General features: G+C 48.8%; 1 protein-coding gene across 2 annotated transcripts in view; it reads right to left on the bottom strand.

The window, feature by feature from the left end:
• Nucleotides 1–12,780, bottom strand: part of APEX1 (apurinic/apyrimidinic endodeoxyribonuclease 1) — a 132,094-nt gene extending 119,314 nt beyond the window's left edge. Inside the window, exon 1 of one of the 2 annotated variants that reach the window (XM_069609466.1) lies at nt 12,639–12,780. The gene's annotated coding sequence lies outside the window, so the exon portion shown is untranslated. The remainder of the gene's footprint in view (nt 1–12,638) is intronic. The other variant, XM_069609467.1, reaches the window with a different exon arrangement.
• Nucleotides 12,781–19,191: the final 6,411 nt, after the last annotated feature.

The following is a 19,191-nucleotide window of genomic DNA, read 5'->3' as shown; positions in this document are numbered from 1 at the left end:
AGTTCTCACCCCCACCCCCCCCCGGACAAACACATTAAAGACAGATTAAAATAGCCTACCCCAGGCAGGGAATTATCCACTAGCAGGCGTCGGAGGAGCCCGCCAGGAAGGAGCTGCCTGCGATATTGGAGGCCTACCGGGGCTGGATTTGTGGAGTGGTGGCTTCCCTGCTGGCGAGCACCAGCGGGAAGATCAAGGCAGGACTGAGCCGCCACTGCGCCGGAGAAGCAGTGTCTCAGAGATCAGCATCTCATCCGAGAGATCAGGAGGATCCGGAGGGGTCATACCAGTAGCCCACTGCTGAGAGCTGCGCAGCAGAGAAAAGTCTGAAGCGGCCAAGAGGCCTAGGAGGGGCCGCACAGCAGAAGTCAAAGAGGCAGGAAGGCGGCGACCCTGAGGGGTTCAACTCCCCCCCCCCCATGGGAGAACCATCACAGGCCAGCATGCGCCCTGGCCCAAGGAAAGGGTGCAAGCAGGCAGTGGCTGGCCAGTGATCACCAGCTTTGGGCAGAGTGATGGTGAGGAGTGGGGGAGCGTGGATGGAGGGCTCCTGCCCAAGCATTGAAGCCAGCACTTTGCAGATAAGACCAGGGGAGGCCCTGTGGCGTTATAGCCGGGGCGGCTGGTGGCCAATTTGAGGTAATGAGCTGCATATAGTGCTGTAGCCAGCGCACCCCCATCCAGAAGCACAGCAAGGGAGCTAGGGGCACCCTACGAATAGGGGACAGTGACCAGTGGGGCTATGACCTCCCAGGGTCAATCCTGAGGCCGAATAGTCTATGATCCTTGCAACAAGGCCAGGAGGAGGGTCATTTGAAACCAGAGGAGGAGGACAAACAGTGGCTCACCTGCACACAGTTAGAGGGGACTTCCAACACCCTCTACCCTCCGCACAGTCAAGGGCGGACTAAAAAAGCAGCGGAGGGAGGAGGTTCCTATGCCCTGAAAAAGTGGCCAGAAGAGGTCTGAAGGGTGCAACATGATCTCAGGGAGAAGAGGAAGGGGCAGGGCTCCCCCATCAGACCTGCCTACGCACTATGTCCAAAAACAAAGGGAAGGACATGCAAGCTGCCCCCAAGTCGGTGAAGAAACCACAGGAGGGCAATCTGCAGAGAAGTTGGCGCAGAGACAGTGAGGTATTGGCTTTGAGATCAGGGGCCCGACACAGGTGCACCAACAGAAAAGTGGGGTTACAGAAAGGAATGTTGTAGCCTGGGGGAGGTAGTTAGCTGAAAGGTACCCGGTGAAGGTGGGTGGTTCGTGTGTTTTATCTACATGGGTCTGGGGGAAACGCACAGGTTTTCCCTGGGTTGTTACAAGGGCTCAATTCCAGAGATAATTGGTCGGGGGTGCAAGAGGCTGGTTGAACCCACCCAGAAGGCGACACTGACCAATTTGGAGACTTTTTCCAAGGGACAAGTATAATTGGTAGGCGACTTATCTGGGGTGGGACCCGAGAGAAGACAGGAACGCAAGTGTGTTCCACAGCCAGGTGGCACCATCTGCCTGCTTGAACGAACAAATGGCCCAATTGGCGTTGGTAGATGGCTGGAGGGAACTGGGGGGTGGGGGAGCTTCACATTTTATTCCCATGTTCATCGATCTGTCACAAGGATGGATTACTCCGGGATTTCGAGGTCACTATTGTGTAGGGTCGCATGGGTAGAGCTTTGAGTAATCGCCCTGTCAGACCATTCACCCATAACAATTACTTTAAATATGGGGCAGAACGAACCAGGCCTATGGTGGTGGAAATTCCCAACCCACATCCTTAAGGATGAAGTCCTATGTGAGAACAAACAAAATCTTGGATTACTTTGCACTTAACGGAACAGAGGGTGTACGCAAACAGGTGGTGTGGGACGCATTTAAGGCTACATTGGGGGGGGTCATTGTGATGAAGTGCCAGAGACACAAACAACTAGGTCTTTTGCAGGAGGACTTGGAAGCTAAACTTAAATAATGGCTCAAATGGCAAATAACGCAGGGAGTACGCAGCAAAGGGAATATCGGCCGATTAGGGGGCAATTAGATGTTTTGCAGACTAGAGCTGGAGAGCGTTCATTGCTCTACCTCCAACAGAAGTATTATATCAAAGCCAATAAGGCGAATCGCCCGTTTAGGAAAAAAGAAGCGTCTAAGACAATCCTTAATAAAAGCAGAGGGGGCAGGGCAAGAAAGCACTGCTCTACCCGACATAATTTCGGTCTTCACGGAATATTATTCATCCCTGTACACATCAGATTCCCCTGAGGACAAAGGGAATACCTGCCAAAGTACTGCGCTTAGTCCAGCTCTTCTACTCTTGGGGTGGCTGGGGGGGCCTCCCAGACAATGGAAGAAGTCACGGTTGTGCTGCTCCAAAAGCCGGTTAAGGATGTCACTATATGGCCAAACTTTCACATCCATTTACTTGCGGCTCAAATCAGAGTGATCCGAGATTGGTTCTGGGGCGAAGGTCTGGTGTAGAATGGACAAATCGGTGGTGTGCTCGCCACTGAACGAGGTGGTGACCCAAGTGGGATAGACCGGCAAACATGTACCGCAGCAGGATAGGGGCCCTAGTGGGGGACTTATGGGATGTGCTGGATTCGGAGGGTGAACTTGACCACCTCCCCCTCCCTGCCGACATCGCGGTTTAGGAATCCCCAGTTCACACAGGGTATGGAAAGGGGTGCAATCAATGGGTGGGAGGCGGCAGGGTGCCGCACACTACGTGGCATGTTCGCGGATCAGGACATTACATCCTTTGCACAGTCCAAGCAGAACATAGGGCCAGATGAAGCGGGGAAGAGGTATTGCTACTCAACTCAGGCTCTGGCTTACGAACCCAATGGTCAGGTCAGCGGCCACCAGGGATCTCACGCCCTTTGTACGGTTTGTTACGATGGACACAGGGACAGGCATTTGGTAGGAGCGTTATATGGAATTATAGCAGAAGGGGCAAAGAGCCAGGCATGGCACTATATTGGGGGGGCTTGGGTGAAGACTGCAGTTGGGCAGCCGCTGGAAGGGGAACTTGGAATCAGTTAGGAGCAGCTATCCCCCAAGCTCACGCAGGCCATCCAGATTCAGGAGATGTGGGTTAAGATAATGATCCAATGGCATCTCACCCCAGAAAAATTACATAGATTCTACCCTAGTACGTCAGCGCTCTGCTGGAGGGGATGTGGGGAACTGCGAGTGGACATTCCAAGGCATAAAAATAAGCAGTGTCACATAGCAATTTGCTATGCAATTCTGTAGGTTTGCTAATTAAATTGGCACTTGTGTAGCATATTTAGCTATTCAGGTTCCACTGCTCAATGGAAGCTCACCTTGCATTCCTCTCTTGCCATTGGGGCTCTCTCCACCAACTTTTCTCTGTTCACTGCAAGTTCAAAGGAGCTAATAGAGAGGTAGTGCAGCAGTAATCATCTCCTCGCTCTTAAAACGGTCAATGGCCTGTGGAGGAGTGCTAGGCAAGAGAAGTTCTTTATTTTTCAAGTAATTTCAAACCAGAAGTAACCTAACTATATCCAGTTTGGCAAATACCAGTATTTGTTAACTTTCTTTTTCTAAGGCAGTCCTGCAATTCCATTTCTAAAAATGTAAGTTTGTTGCATAATTGCAGTATTGCTACTGTAAATATAATGGCATTGTATCCATGTTTTTCAGTAAAGTTAAGGTTAGTGTACCTAAATATCATAGTGTCAACTAGATTTCATGTGTTAAGGAAGATGCATCGTATTGACGAGTGAGCGCTTTTGAAACCTTACATGATCACACGGCCAAATGCTTTTAATGGCAAACGTAGTTCTGTGACTTGCTAGTTGCATACATTTGTCCAACTGCTGCTCAACCCATGAACGGATCCCAAATTCATTGACATTCTCCCTTATCACTGTGTTGCTTGATACCAGCTAGTCTGAAATCGAGGTGGCCGCAAACTACAATATTCCACCTATTTTGCCCAGTTGTCTGCCGCTACACGGCCCATTCCACTGAGACTCTTACTTTCGTTCCTCTTACATAATGAATATACAAAGCTGATGTTTACAACAAAGTTGTGATCAATAGTTCCATCCAGTCTGTACAGCTACAGATCTACTGCAATACCATCCAATATAGTTAGCCTCCAGAGCTTGCTGTACTCTACGATTATATCATATATTAGCACCTACAGGAAAGAGCTGGCCAATACAGAGGCTGGGAACGCAAGCTGAATCTGCAAGTAGACGCACACATTTCATGCTGGCCCACTGCGCATCTGCCCAGCCTTTACACTATCCTTGGAGGCAGTGCTCCAGGCCGAGTCTCCACTGGAGCGCCACACCTCGACCCCCCCTGCAAACTTACCTGCACACCTCCATGTCCTGGAAATAGTAATTTCCAATAGCGGACATATGTAACTGCTTTTCAACTGAATCATGAATTGCGCAATGCCTAGTTATCTTAAAAAACAAACAAAAGTATCAGCACCCCATAAGGCGTCTCTGAGTGCTAATAGCGATAAATTTCATGGGTGCACAGGGCTGGAATGCTGCACTTTAGTTAACTGTGCTTGGGCTTAAGGACTGTTAGCAGCCCTGTCCTCGTGCAAAATATGTATTTAACATAATTTAAAAATAGTCAATATCAGCGACAGGCAAGGGCCATCTTGTCCACCTGAAGTTGATAATTGCCCTACCTGACACAAAAGCATATACTAAGCACTTGGTCTCAGGCTATGACTTTCCCTTAACATTTTTGTATTTGATTTATGAATCTTCAGAACTTCATACACCGCAAATGATGGGCCAAGCATACAATACATATATATGAGTCACTTCCTTGCAACACCGAATGCACCCAACTGCACAGAGCCATGCACTGAAAACTGTTTTCAGAACCTTTTTATCATGTCCATTTATTTATGCGTGTCCATTAATGCAGCTAACCTTTCCATTTTACAGACTCTGATCACTGATGTTTTACTTCAGCCTTACACAAACATGCTGTATTGTTGCTCATGTTATGTGTTTGGCACAAATAACCTATGGTGACGTTAAAAATAGTGCAAGTTAGCTAATCAAATAGGTTGTTTTGCTAATCAAAAACAATTTAATTAGCAGTCTCTGCTAATCAATTTTTGCAAACTAATGTATGCCTTGGCCTTCCCACCAGATATGCTTCCACAATCATACAACCTTATTGGGACCTGATCTGTGCAGCAATGAATAGTACTTTTGGGAGTCAGATGCCGGACAACATAGGGATGGCCATCCTGGGAATGAGCAGGGTTCTGAAAAATCTACCCTTGAAAGCTCAAGGAAAGACATGCGTCATTGATAGTGGCGGAAATGCTTTTGGTGGCACAAATGGAAACAAAAAGCTGCCCCGAAAGAACACAAATGCGTTCGACAAATCTGGAACTTTGGGGCACTGGAGTGAGTTACCTATTCGATTCAAGGGGATCATCAAAGGTTTCTCTCAGGCTGGGACATTGTCCTGCATCACCTGCAGCTGGACTTGCGGGCTGCATGGTGTCCCGAGGAAAATGAGATTGCTGGGGCCGAGTACTCGCTCCACTTGGGGAGGGTGCCTTCACAAAAAGCTGGGAGGAGATATGGCTGAAGTTTCTAGGGGAGGTGAGAACTATGAAGGGGAGGGGGGGCGTTCAAACATTGCAAGGGCCCGTACAACGGCTGGTGCGAGAGCTGGCCACGCACAGAAACTTGGGACCGGGGGCCATCTACAGAGTTTATGGACTGCGTTGTTGGTTACATGTGTTGGGATCGAGGGAGGGGAGAAGGTGGAGGGCGAGAACGGATGGGGGTTACATGTTCTAACTGTTGAAAATGCCAATAAAATGTTTTTTTAAGTGCATTGTTACTGTGCTGCCTTCACCTGCCAAAATCAGCTCCCTGACCCAGCACAAACACCCACATTCTTTGACTCAACATTCACTCGCTTATTCACACAAAGCACTCTCACTGCACAAGGGGATATTCACATACATTTTATATCCCCCTGCAACGGTCCCAAATAGGTGCAGGGAAATGTTTGTTGCCTGTGCTTTAGAAAGTTCACCTCTTTTGAAAATAGGTATTTACTTGAGAATGTCCCAGAACCCCCCTTTCAACCCTCTGCCTTGCACAGTTGTGCATTTGGTGGGCAAAGAGCACCTCAATGTGCACAACCATGATGCACACATTTAAAATGTCCTTTGTTCACGGTTCACCACCTTTTTGGCACAAGTGAAGTGAATGAACATCCCATCAGTTGCACCAAACCGTGGCTGATCACTTCTTTACGCTGTACGTTCATTTCATAGTGTGGTTCGAGGTGTCAGAGGGGAATTAGGAGTTGCAAAGGACACACGAGAAGGAAAGGGTGCACTTTTTTGTTTTACTGTTTCTGCAGTCATTAACCCCAGATTTGCTCATGAGCAGGTATTGTATTGAATCTAATTAGCTCCAGAGCATATACTGTGACTGGAATCGTTACGCCCAGAGTACGTACTGTGCATGCCATCATTCAGGCATTCTGTCATATGTAACGGATTAGCAGGTACTCTAGTTCCAGGGCGGGTACCGGGTCTGGAATCGCTAACCCAGATCCGGTACTGTATCTAATTATTTTCCCCAGATCAGGTATTGTCAGATGTAGCCGATTGAGGTCACGTGCTGGGGGCGGGCCGTCATAATAAAGGAATCACCGGAACTGCGCATCAGGCGTCAGTTCGGGTTTATGCACTACACTGGCTAGCCGTGTCTAATTTGTGTTGCCCAAAAGCTGTAGGCCCAGGCGGGCTGGCGCGCTCCTTACGAGCGCCCCGCAACACCAGAGGCAGTAACCTCCGACAAAACACTGACGACGAGGACAGCAAACACCCCACGTGTGCCTGCCAGTTCCGGTGGCAGGCCGAGCGATCTGCAACACTCGCACGGCAACATGTTACGACCCAAGGTGGGGCCGGCAGCCGTTAGCACAACATCATTACAGTGCGCAAATGCTCCGGTAAGCACAAGAGTCCTGAGCGGCAACGCATTAAGTTGCTCAGATCAAAAGCCTCTCACGCAGCCTCTCGCAGATGCTTTCACACGGAGGTGGGCACAGACAAGGCACTGTCACCTGGAAACACCCATCCCATATGTATGCAAAGCCCAACAACAGGCAGGATTTTTTTTCTCCATCACCTAGAAGAAAAAAATATATATAAAGGAACTGAATTGAGAAGGGAAGGCTCACATCTGAAAAATAAGGAGAAATACTGCACAACTCCCATCACAAGCATGCGTGCACGAGCCCCGCAGGGCTGGGTGAATACACGTGGGCACACGTGCTCCAGGCAGAGTTTTAGCGAGAAAGCGCACACCATCACCATATCTACAGCATGTCCAGCACCAACGCAAGCCCATCAAGGGCTGATGCAAGCACCTTGGACAGGAGAAGCATCAACCCCAACCCAGATCGCCCAGACCCTGCACTAACCACACTCATGGCGCCATTCGACCCGTTTGCCACATGCTGCCATCCCCTGGGGCATCCGGTTACAACAATTCGAGCTGCATCTTAAGGCCAGGGAAATAATCGCAGACAGAAGAAAGTGCACTTTTCTCTTGCTCAACATAGGTGCGGCCATATTGCGCCTTTTCAACACGCTCCCCAACAATGGCAATGCAGAAAACTACCACAAAGCAAAAGCAGTGTTGACAAACAAATTTAAACCTGACCTCAACCCAGACTAAGAGAGATTCCACTTTTGTATGGCCAGACAACACAAAAGTGAGACAGTAGACAACTTCCATGCACGACTACGGGAGATGGCAGTAGGATGCGAATTTAGTAACGAAGAATTCGCAATCCGTCTCCAGATCATAAACGGGATATCGGAGAAGTTAAGGAGAGCAATTCTGTCAGAAAAGAACATAGCGCTGTCCCGCATCTTTGAAATGGGAAGTTTTTGCAAACGCACAGACGACCAACTGGCCGTGATTGAAACCGCGATGCAATGTCTACCGCTGGACAGCCCCCAGAAATGCGAGGAAGTTGCAGCTATCAGGAGACGACAGAACACTTGAGATCAAGTGGGCCAGGGCTCCAACACCACCCGACCCTACCAGCCTCGAGGGCAAGAAAGCTCCTGGAAATGGTGCGGATGCCCATGGCACCGAGGGGAATCATGCCCGGCATGGGGTTCAACATGCCGAAAGTGCAACCGCCTCAACCACTATGCAGCAGTCCGTTTGCATCCACCAGGTGGAAGAGATCGAGAGCAGATGCCACAACAACCACAGGAGCACCGAAGAGAATTCGCCCCACGAGAAAACCCTCGGCAGCCAAGAGGGAAAGGGAGAGCAAGAACCGTGGACTGCGCGCAAGTGTCACCAAACACCAGCGAATGCGATGACAGTGTCTCACCCGACAGGCGCGATAAAGAAAGACGGAAGAAGTCGGGCAAGAAGGTACACCGCATGCATCTCATTTCCGCAGTAGAACCACGAAGGTCCAGACTCGGGAAGAAAACCAAACAACGGAAGAGGCCCTCCTGCACAGTTATCTCGGACGGAAAACCGATGAAAGGAGCAACCATCAGCGTGATGCCAACGGTTGCTTTCAACAAACTCAACCCAAGACCGACACTCCAAGACAGGAGGGTACAGCTTTTCGCCTATGGCTGTAAGAAACCACTGCCGCTGGAAGGATCCTTCCGGTCTGACCTCTCCCACAACAATACAACCTGCCGAACAAGAATTTATGTAGTAGACGCAGGCTGTGAGACTCTCCTAAGCTGCAGAACAGCTGAAAAGCTACAGCTGATCCACTTCATGTTCAGCATTCAATCTACAGAAATTGACGACCTGCTCAAAAAGCACCATCACGTGTTCCAGGGCATCGGCTGCCTGCAAGGCAGGTCTTTCAAGCTGCACATTGACCCCATCATTGAGCCCAAAACCGTGCGACAATCCGCGGGTGCCTTTCCACATGAGGGAAGAGGTCGAAAAAGAACTTGAAAAACTGGAGAAGGCCGCCATCATAGAGAAGACTTCAGGACCGACTCCGTGGGCATCACCGATGGTGGTGGCACAAAAACCCAAACAACCAAACGCTGTGAGACTATACATAGATATGAGGCTCCCTAACGCAGCGATCGGGAGAGAGCGGCACATCAGACCAATCATTGATGAGCTTATCGTCGACATGACGGGCGCCACACTGTTCAGCAAGCTTGACCTCAGGTCAGGGTACCACCAACTCCAGCTAGCAAAGGAGTCGAGATATATCACCACATTCACTTCCCACCTCGGCCTGAGGAGATACAAGCACCTGAACTTCGGAATATCCTCGGCTGCCAAGGTATTCCAAAATGAAATCCGGAAGGTCCTGAACGGCCTAGAGGGGACGACAACCATCAGTGACGACATCATTGCATACGGAACCAACAGCAAGGAACATCACGGGCGCCTGGCAGCAGTCTTACAGCGGCTCGAGGACACGGGACTCACATTGAACGCACAGAAATGGGAATTCTGCAAGGAAAAACTGTCTCTTCGGCTACATCTTCAACTCCAGAGGGGCATCACCTGATCCAGCGAAGGTGAATGACATTAAAAACACCAAAGCCCTACTATCAGTCACCAAAGTAAGAAGCTTCATGGGCATGGCAATATATTGTGCCAGGTTCATCCCGGACCTTGCTACCCTGGCACGCCCCCTCCGCGAACTCACAAAGTAAGACCAGAAGTGGGAATGGTCGCCTTCACACCAGCAGGCATTCAAGCAAATCAAGGACTCGCTGTCCACCTCCACAACGATGGTGTTCTTTGACATCTCAAGGGCCACCAACCTCCTTGTGGACACGAGCCGTGTGGACCTAGGGGCCGTACTAACCCAAATTGACAGACGGCAACGTACACCCCATCGCTTTTGCCAGCCGCGCATGGGCCAAGACTGAACAGAACTATGCGCATATTGATAAAGAGGCTCTGGCAATCCTCTGAGGGTGGTAACACTTTAAAGTGTACCTCTTGGGCAAAACAACAAAGGTGTTCTCAGACCACAAACATCTAATTCCCATCTTCAAGGGGTCAGCACCACATTTCCCAGCGAGAATCGAGAAGTGGATGTTACAACTACAACATCGAAGTAGAGTATAGAGCAGGGGCTGACAACCCTGCTGACTATCTATCCCGCAACCTACAGCCCTCTACGGAACAGGAAGAACGGCACACGGCAGAGACAGATGAACATGTGTGTCACGTTGTCGCATGCGACCGGCCCGGGGCATTCACACTACAAGAAATTGCAGACGAAACCAAGGCAGAAACCATATTGACTCAAACCGTTCAACCCATCCAGACCGTCAACTGGAAGAACTTCCTGGCCACGGCAGCCCAACGAACGAAGTCAGCGCAGGAGAAACAGCAAGCCATATTTGGGATCCGCCACAAGCTTAATGTAGCGCCCGAAGGGGTGGTGTTAAAAGGACACTGAATCATATTACCAACAGCGCTGTAAGAGAGCACTCAAGCTAGCCCAGAGTGGACACCAGGGGATTGTGAAGACAACCTTGTATCTGAAGTCCTGGATGTGGATGCCCCGCATGCAACAATGGGTAATGGACCTCATCGAATCCTGTGCAGCCTGCCAATCTGCCAGAAAGGCTGCTACCCCGGAACCAATCATCAGCGCCCCATGAAGCAACACAAGGTGGGAGTCCGTCAGCATAGAGTACTGCACCAATGCGGCGCAGAGTGTATCTGCTGGTCCTAGTGGACAAATTCAGTCGCTTCCCGGAGGTTGAACATGTGATGTCCACCAATGCCGAAACAATGATCCTGGCGCTTGAGAAAATAGTCGTAACACACAGAATCCCGGCCAAAATAAAGGAGCGACAACGGCCCGCTTTTTACTAGTCAAGAACTAAGGCAGTTCTTCCAAATCCTAAGCATACGACAAGAAAATCAACCCATACTGGCCCCAAGCCAACGGGGACGCAGAACGATTTATGGGGTTGCTGAATAAAGTGATTTGTATCACAAAAGAGTGCAACCATCCATGGCTAACCGCTGTGTACCGATTCCTAAGGACTCACCGCCAGACCCCGCACTCACCAACCGGCATCAGTCCTGCAACCCTCATGTTTGGTGTGCCGATCCAAGCAGGGCTCCCAGTAGACCCAAACTGGGTGGCCCCAGATCCAGAGATCCCCCGCATCGAGGAAAAACGAGTTAGGCTAAATGAAAAGGAGAGCCAAACACGATATGCCAGTGTCCGAGAGATGCAGCAGGGGGACACAGTGTTGGTAAAAAATCAGGCTCCACCCAAAAAGACATGGACCGTACATAACACAAACCACAGCATAATCACGCCACCAGAGGAAATGAAACTGACCAGGAACATATCCCACTTCTGGAAAGTCCCAGCTGCAATTTGGGAAGAAGGATCGGGAAGCCCAAGAGAGGAACCAAACTCAACTGACTGACCTGGGGCCCGAGGCCAGTGGAGGAAGACGACACACCCCAAGAATCCAGAGAACCGACGCTCCCTATGGACGATGCCCCGCCAGACCCCCCCCTCGAGAAGAAACTGAAAGAACCCATCCTCGCTACCATCTGAGGGGGGAGGACGCGACAGTCATCCCACCTCTAAGGGTATGTCTATCACCGATCGAGCACGACAAGGTCACGCTCGTAACAGACTAAAATGGACTGTGAATATGTTTTGAAATGTTGTATGCATGTTGTTGAACAAGGGAAAAGCATTCCAAGTTTGGGAGGAATGTGATGTCACATGTATCGCAGGAGACAGAGGTCACGTGCTGGGGGCGGGGCCAGAAAAATAAAGGAATCACTGGAACTGCGCATTAGGCGTCAGTCCGGGTTTATGCACTACACAGGCTAGTCGTGTATTATTTGTGCTGCCCAAAAGCTGTAGGCCCAGGCGTGCTCCTCACGAACGGCCCGCACCACTGGAGGCGGTAACCTCCGACAAAACAGCAGGTACATACTGTATCGGAAGTCACAGCTCCATAGCAGGTATTGTGTCTGCACTCATCCACTCCAGCCAGGTGATGGGATGGCCCTTTACCATTGAGAACGTAGTGTCTGCTGATATTCATTGAGGTGTTTCTGTGTCTACAGCCATTGGATCTAGAACAGACACAGTCCCTGCAGTTATTATCCACAGAAGGGTCGTTAGACCCCAAACAAGTACCGGATCTGCAGCCATTAGCCCTGGGGAATCATTACTTTCAGAAAAAGGCACTGGAACTGGGGACAGTACAGGGCTGTAATCATTACCCGGCGCGGGTAATATATATATATATGTATAGTCACTTACACCAGACCACAGTCTGTGTAGGAGCTGCACAGCAGTTACTGCTTCTGCGAGCATTCCAGAGCCTGAACTCCACCGGCTTAGATGAGCTTCGGAGCAGCTGTGTCTACGACACCAACAACAGGCTGCTCTGGATTACAACACGTGAGAAGTACAATACAACGAATCACAGCTTCAGCCGCAGCCTCTCACTTAAACGTGCATTTATTTCAACGGTTGCAAAAGCGCTCCTCTTGTCAATATAAAAACAAAGGGGTGAGAGCGATCAAAATAAATGGAAGCTAAAAAAAAATGCATATAAAATGTACTACAAGAGCTGGATCGCACGCACTAACCTGATGCTGCCTGGAAACTAACAAAAAGCGCTTCTTAAAGAGGAGCCTTATGTTGCTTTCATTGTCAATTCAAACACTTATTTAAAGTCCTTATGAGACCCGATAGCATTGTGTTTGGTTTAAAAGTTTGCCGACACTTTCTGAAATACCTTTAAGGGATCATGACGTGTTTCTGAAATGCGCCCCGTAAAGTCGTAGTGACGTTTCACGTAGGACGCATACGTGGAGACAATCTCGAAGAAAGGAGGGCTCCACGCGGCACACGAGCAGGAATATTTCTTGGTTATTGTGTATTCATACGGCGCGTATACTTCTCGGACGTGTTCCGAAGCGCTAGGTATATTTAGGTGCCGGTGGGCTTGTTTTTCCTATTTTGGTCGCAGCAACAGCAAATCTTTGTCTTCTTGGCTGGTAATTAGTATTCCTATCCCCGGTTCCCTGCGCCCCCAAACACAAGTTATTTATGGCTGTGCAGCGAACGGTGGGGGAATTGCAAGGCCTATTTTTTTTTTTTTGCAAAGTCGGATTTACCATTTTTACCACAGCCACATGCATGCTTCTTTTTCTGCACTGCTGCACAGGCTCGGATTCCTCCGGGGCTGCCAAGCCCTCCTGACCTCTTCTTTCTCTCTGGCAGCGGGGGAAGCCTTAGGGCAGGGTGGGCTGGGAGACAGTCTGAGTGCACCCTGCCCACGAGGTAGCCATTAGCCCCCTGCCACGCCTGCTTGGGGGGAGTCTTTCAAGGGCTCCCCTGAGCTGGCGTAGTGGGAGAAGTTTTGGCAGGCGCCCTTTTTGTTATTAAATGTGGCAGTGGGGCACATTTAATAACAATAGGGTTATAATGCATTCAGATGATCGCCTCCCCGCTCTGACACGGGAGCAAGGCGGTTTTCATTGGAATAGGACGCTCATCACAAGCGTCTTATTCCAGTGATGAACTCCCTGCCAGTGAGAAAAAAAATGTGGTGCTCCTGGGAGGGGGCGGGGGGGCAATTCTTATTTTAAGGAGCCAGGGCACTGTTGCCGCTAAGGCCGCCCGGTCTGTCAGTGTGCTTTTGGATGCCAATGCTTTTGCCTTATTACTCCAATGTAGCTGGTTGAAGTTTTAAAGCGCGTTTAGGAATGCATCTTGGTCTGTGTTACATTGCTATGCAGCAGGAGCCGAGCCCTCCTGCGCCAGCGGTTATATATTTGCTGCGAGTGTGGCGGCAGCCCTGGCCTCTGGATGAAGAGCAGCAGCCTCAACGGCAGGGGGTGGGAGCGCTACGACATGAAGTTACCATGCAATGATTTCTGTAACTTTAGTGCCTTTAAGAGGTTAGGTGTTCTGATTTGAACATTGCAGGGAGATGTGCTTAACTTTACCGCTCAGTGCTGCCAGGCAGTGCATTGAGCTGTACCGGCTAGAGTCTGTCTGTACCACAAGATGTCTTTCTGGATCCCCTTGCCCCTTTCTGGCATTTCTTCTGCAGTTCCTTCATTTCCCTGTGTTGTCTCACTGACTAGATGTCTGCATGTTCATGTACTATGCTAGTATAGAGTGAAAATGCAGACTCCTATGTAGTCTTGCCAGCAAGATAACAGCAATTGATTATTTCGCCTTCAAACTAGCCATACTGTAGACCGAGAACTTCAATCAGTGTAGCGTGCCCCCCCCTCCCAGAACCACCCGGGGGCACGGGCACATGCTTGGGGCGTGGGGGGGGGTGTGATCCAGGATGGCGAGAAAAGAGAAACAATACTTTTTTTGGGCTCTTTAGTGCATGGCGATTGGCCCCCCATGCACATGATCAGTCAGTGTGATGTGATGAGGGCGTGGCCACAAAACAGGAAATAAACGCAGCCTGGACGTGCACTTTCCTGCATTTGGATCACACATACAGGCTGCTTTGTTGCTTCCTGCTGGTGCGTCCAGTGTCAGATTGCCTGGTGCGGGATGCTGCTTCTCGCCACCCCCACATCACAGTTGGAGGGGGTGCCAAGAAGCGAGTATTTCAGGCCTTTCCAGGTCCCTCTAATCCCCTCTCCTCCACCCTGTTGACCCACTAAGGCTGATGCGTGGTGAGAGGAGGCAAGCAAGGGCGCCGGATCACTGCAATGCTAGTTCACCTGCGGCCCTCTCCCTCTGTGCCTCCACCTTACGGGCCAGAGGGGAGAGGAAGCGAATAGGGATGCACGCACGCATTGCTGGTATTGTATGATATCCGGCTCCCCCATGGCCAATTGCTGGGTTGCAGCAATCTGCTGTGGGGAGCCGGATATCATACAACACCGGTCCCCCTGCTTTGGCTGCCTCGTCACCCCACTGGTCCATGGGCTGGTTCTGAGATCGGGCATCAGATGTCTGGCCAGATCTCGGGACCCGACCTGCCTCATCCCTGACCAGGCTTTGCCGAGGGAAGCTTGGGGCTCGGTGACCTAATCTCCGTTGTGCTGTTTTCCTCGGCTGTCGCTTGTGCATTTCCTCTCTTTTTTTTTTGGTGCACCACACCAATACTCTGTAATTTGTGTGCCCTTTGCTTTGTGTTTTTTCACATATTATATTTATAAAGATGTTATGTTTGTTAAACTGCTTAATCACAAATACATGATTCTGTTGTGCTGACAGCAGTTATTAGGAAATTAAACTGGGTTCATGGGTGCCAACCTTTGATTTTCACTACAGAGGCAGAAATACCTCAACCCATTGCCCAAGCCATCCACTGGCCAAACACATTTTATAGCAGTTCCCTTTTTATAAGTAATTCCATTAACAAGCTGTGCCTATATAACATCTCAACAATGACCTGTCAACCTGCTGAACTACCCCGGTAGTCATCTACTATAGAGAGAGTCTTTGCATCCCTTGATGTATTAAAAATCACTGCATCACCAACAGTACTTTGGGTGCCCCACTGCCATAGAAGTGATTTAAATTGGAATTCATGTATATCTTCCTGCTGTGGGTGCCAGGCCTTCGCCTGCATGGGGCGCCATATGCTGCAGATAAGCCGGGAGCCCTCGTGTCTGGCACGGCAGCCATAGCAAAGTCTGGTGCTACCTCAGCGCTGTCACCAAACTGCAGTAAAAGCTAAATGGCTATTACTCAATGTTTCCGGAAGTTAGCTTGGTGGGTTTTACTGTGTCGGATTCTATGTAAGATATGTAGATGTTATGTTAAACCCATTTCTGAAGCGCACGATCGCCCTAGGGTAGCTTGGCGCTAGAGGGAGGTGTCCCCCCGCAGGGGAACAGGGACAGGGAACAGCCTAAAATAGAAGTGTTTTAACAGCCTTTCTAAAGGCCAAGTAGTTGGAGATTATTTTTTATAGCCAGTGGGAGTTCATTCCACAGGTCTGCAGCTGCTATGGAAAAGGTTTGTCCTCCAATCCGAGCCCGCTTGTAGGTAGGGACCATCAGCAGGTCAGCAGAGGCAGAGCACAAGCTCCAGCTGGGGAGGTAGCGCGTAAATTTGGCCTGAAGATATTCTGCGCCCCGATTATGAAGGGGCGATGAACAATGCATAATGCTTTAAAATTAACTCGTTGGGTCACCGGGAGCCAATATATGATATGATATGATAGGTTATTTATAACACGCTTAATACCCAGAGGTTTCTAAGCGCGGACCTGGGGATCGAACCTGTGTTGCTCCGTGTCGTCTTGCTTCCAAGGCGAGCACGTTGGCACTGAGCTATCCTCCCGAGACGAGGTCCCGAAGAACTGGTGATATATGGGCTCCATAAGGCATGCCCGTTGCCATGCGAGCAGCCAAATTGTGAAGTAGTTGCAGATGTAGGATCAGACCCTTTTCCAAGTAGAGGGAATTATAGTAATCCAGCCGAGATATCACAATGGCCGCCACCACCAGAGGACGGAGTTGGGCGGGAATTATGGGGAGCACTTTCTTTAGTGGTTTTAGTTGGAAATGGCCGGATTGATACACGCTGTTACTTGCTTTTCCATAGACAAAGATGCAAACAGTACTACACCTAGGTTTTTCACCCTGTCCACCGGGATAGGAAGAGGACGCAAAGAGGAAGGCCAGAAAGAAGACACCCAAAGTGTAGGTTCAAGGGGACAACCCACCACCAGCACCTCAGTTCAATTTGAGCCAATTGTGGTTCATCCACTCTTCCACGGCTGCCAGGCCCCCCAGCAGGTACAACGACATCTCAGTCTGATCAAGATCTAATCAAATCAGGATCTGAGTGTCGTCGGCATACGAGTAGCACCTGGCGCCGAAGGAGCAGATGAGTCACACAATGGCCCATATGTAGATGTTAAAGAGAATCGGAGACAGGGAGGAACCTTGCGGCACTCCACAACTGAGATGACAGGGAATAGAAAGAAAAGGAGTCATAGTGAGGGTCTGGGTACAATACGCCAGGAATGAAGTGAACCAGGCTAGTACCTGACCAGATATTCCCATCAGGTCAAGGCGGGTCAGCAGGATGGGGTGCTTGACCGTGTCGAATGCCGCTGAAAGATATAACAAATTCAGGGCACCCACTCCACCTGCGTCCACGTCATCCTGGACAGCAACCAAGACACTCTGTGTGCCTCTGCCAGTCCGAAACCAGGATTGAGTAGAATCAAGCAAATGTGAGGATTCAAGCAATGTAGAGAGCAAAGGTGACACCAGTGATTCTAAGAGTTTAGAGAGAAAAGGAAGAAGCGAGATAGGATGGAAGTTGGACAGAATAGCAGGGTCCAACAAAGGGTTCTTCAGGAGAGGAATCACCCTGGTTGCCTTTAATTCTGAGGCACCAGTCTTGACTGACAGGAATTATTAATATATTAATAGCTGCCGTGATCTCCGTGAGGAGGTCCCGGGAAATTGTTTCATAACTGTCAGCGGGACGGCATCCGAGGGGGAACATGATTGAATTTTTTTGATGGCAATCAGTACTGACTCTTCAGAAAACCTGGGGAAGACAGACCAGCACGTCGAGCTAGCTGAGGCCACAGAGAGAAGCGATTGGTTCTCAATGGGGGGGGGGGGGTAATGACCGACGTAGAGATTTTTTAGGGATAGTATTGATGAATGATTGGAATGCCAGCAGGCTGGACTTCTCAACTAATCTAGGCAGGGAATGGAATGGGTAAAATATAACAAGCTGATGCTCTCTTGCTCTCATTTTTTGTCTCTGTGACTGGAGTATGAGTCACGTTTTCAGGTATGTGCTCTGACTGCTCTATGTTCTCTGCCAGCTGGGGTTGACTGGCCTATAGGGAACTTTGGAGATTTCCCTGTAGGATTCTGTACCGTAGGTCCCTTTTGTGTGCGGGTGAGGATGTGCGATAACTGAGTGTATTGCACAAATATTGGTAAGGTCAATATATATATAAAGCCTAATTATTATTATTATTAATTATTAATCTGGTACATCCATAATTTATTTTATTGTACTTTTCAATTGCAGGAACACATATTGGCTCTATCATCCCATCTTTTTTTTAATTGTATATGGTTTACAAAAAGAAACCTTTACAAATACATTAAGTAACAAACATTTCAATATATTAAAAAGATACTTAGAGACCCAATTATCCCTTTTTAAAAATGAGAAACACAACAAATCATTTAAATAAAATAATTCAGTGCAAGTTAAAATATGAAATGATTTTTCAGTTTCCCTTTACATAACATCAGTCTTAAAGAAATAGCAGAGATTACAACAGTTTCATAAAACAGATTATCAGACAGTTAAATCAAAGGGCAGGCGCATACAAATCTAAACATTTGATAAATCCAGCCACAGCAAGACCATCTTTAATATTAGAAATGGCAAGACACCCAGACCATATAAGATTTTCTGCCCCTAAAATACCCAGGGTATTGAATCTTCCTAGATAAAGATCCCTTGGACCTTTCAAAGCAGTACAATCTAGAAAAAGATGTCGAGTAGATTCAATTACCCCAGGAGTATGACAAAACCGACATAGAAGATCTGAATCACTACCTCCTTCCTTCTATGAAGAACTTCCCTGGTGGGGAGGAGATTCCATCTAAGCTTAAGAAGAAGTGAGCGATAATTACGGTTAGGGAATTGAGTCAATATAAAAGACAGGCAACCTCTCTTCTTATGGTCAAAATGTAAATCATTAAGAGAAGGATAGACATGCAATTTTTCAAGCGCGTGACTCCAATCAGCACTGAAAAGGGATTCCTTGACTTTATTGGGATTTGTTAACAGGGTATCCCTATCTGTGGAGAGGTCTGATAGCGTCCTATCACAGAGGTCACAGAAACTAGAAAGATATGGATTACGGTCTGAAGATCCGTTTACAAAGATAGTTTTACTCACATCAACATATAGGGTGTCCTGTTTGGGAGAGAGCAAGGCAGAGAAAAGGGTTAAGACTCTCCAGAGAATTCTAACTCGCAGAGAGACCAAGCCCAATTCATATCTTATAGCTACTATTGGGACACTATTAGGTAATTTCAAAATTTTCCTCCAATAAATACCCTCAAGTGTATCCCAAAAGGTCAAAAGGGCTAGATAGTGCAGTTCCATTCCATAGATTAGTTTTGGGGTCACCTTACCCTTAAAGAAATCGACAGGCTTAAA

This window comes from Ambystoma mexicanum, chromosome 8 (genome assembly GCF_040938575.1).
Source record: "Ambystoma mexicanum isolate Mex_15411 chromosome 8, UKY_AmexF1_1, whole genome shotgun sequence".
Lineage (NCBI taxonomy): Eukaryota > Metazoa > Chordata > Amphibia > Caudata > Ambystomatidae > Ambystoma > Ambystoma mexicanum.
The sequence above is the reverse complement of the archived record's forward strand: the minus strand, read 5'-3'. Positions and strand labels throughout refer to the sequence as shown.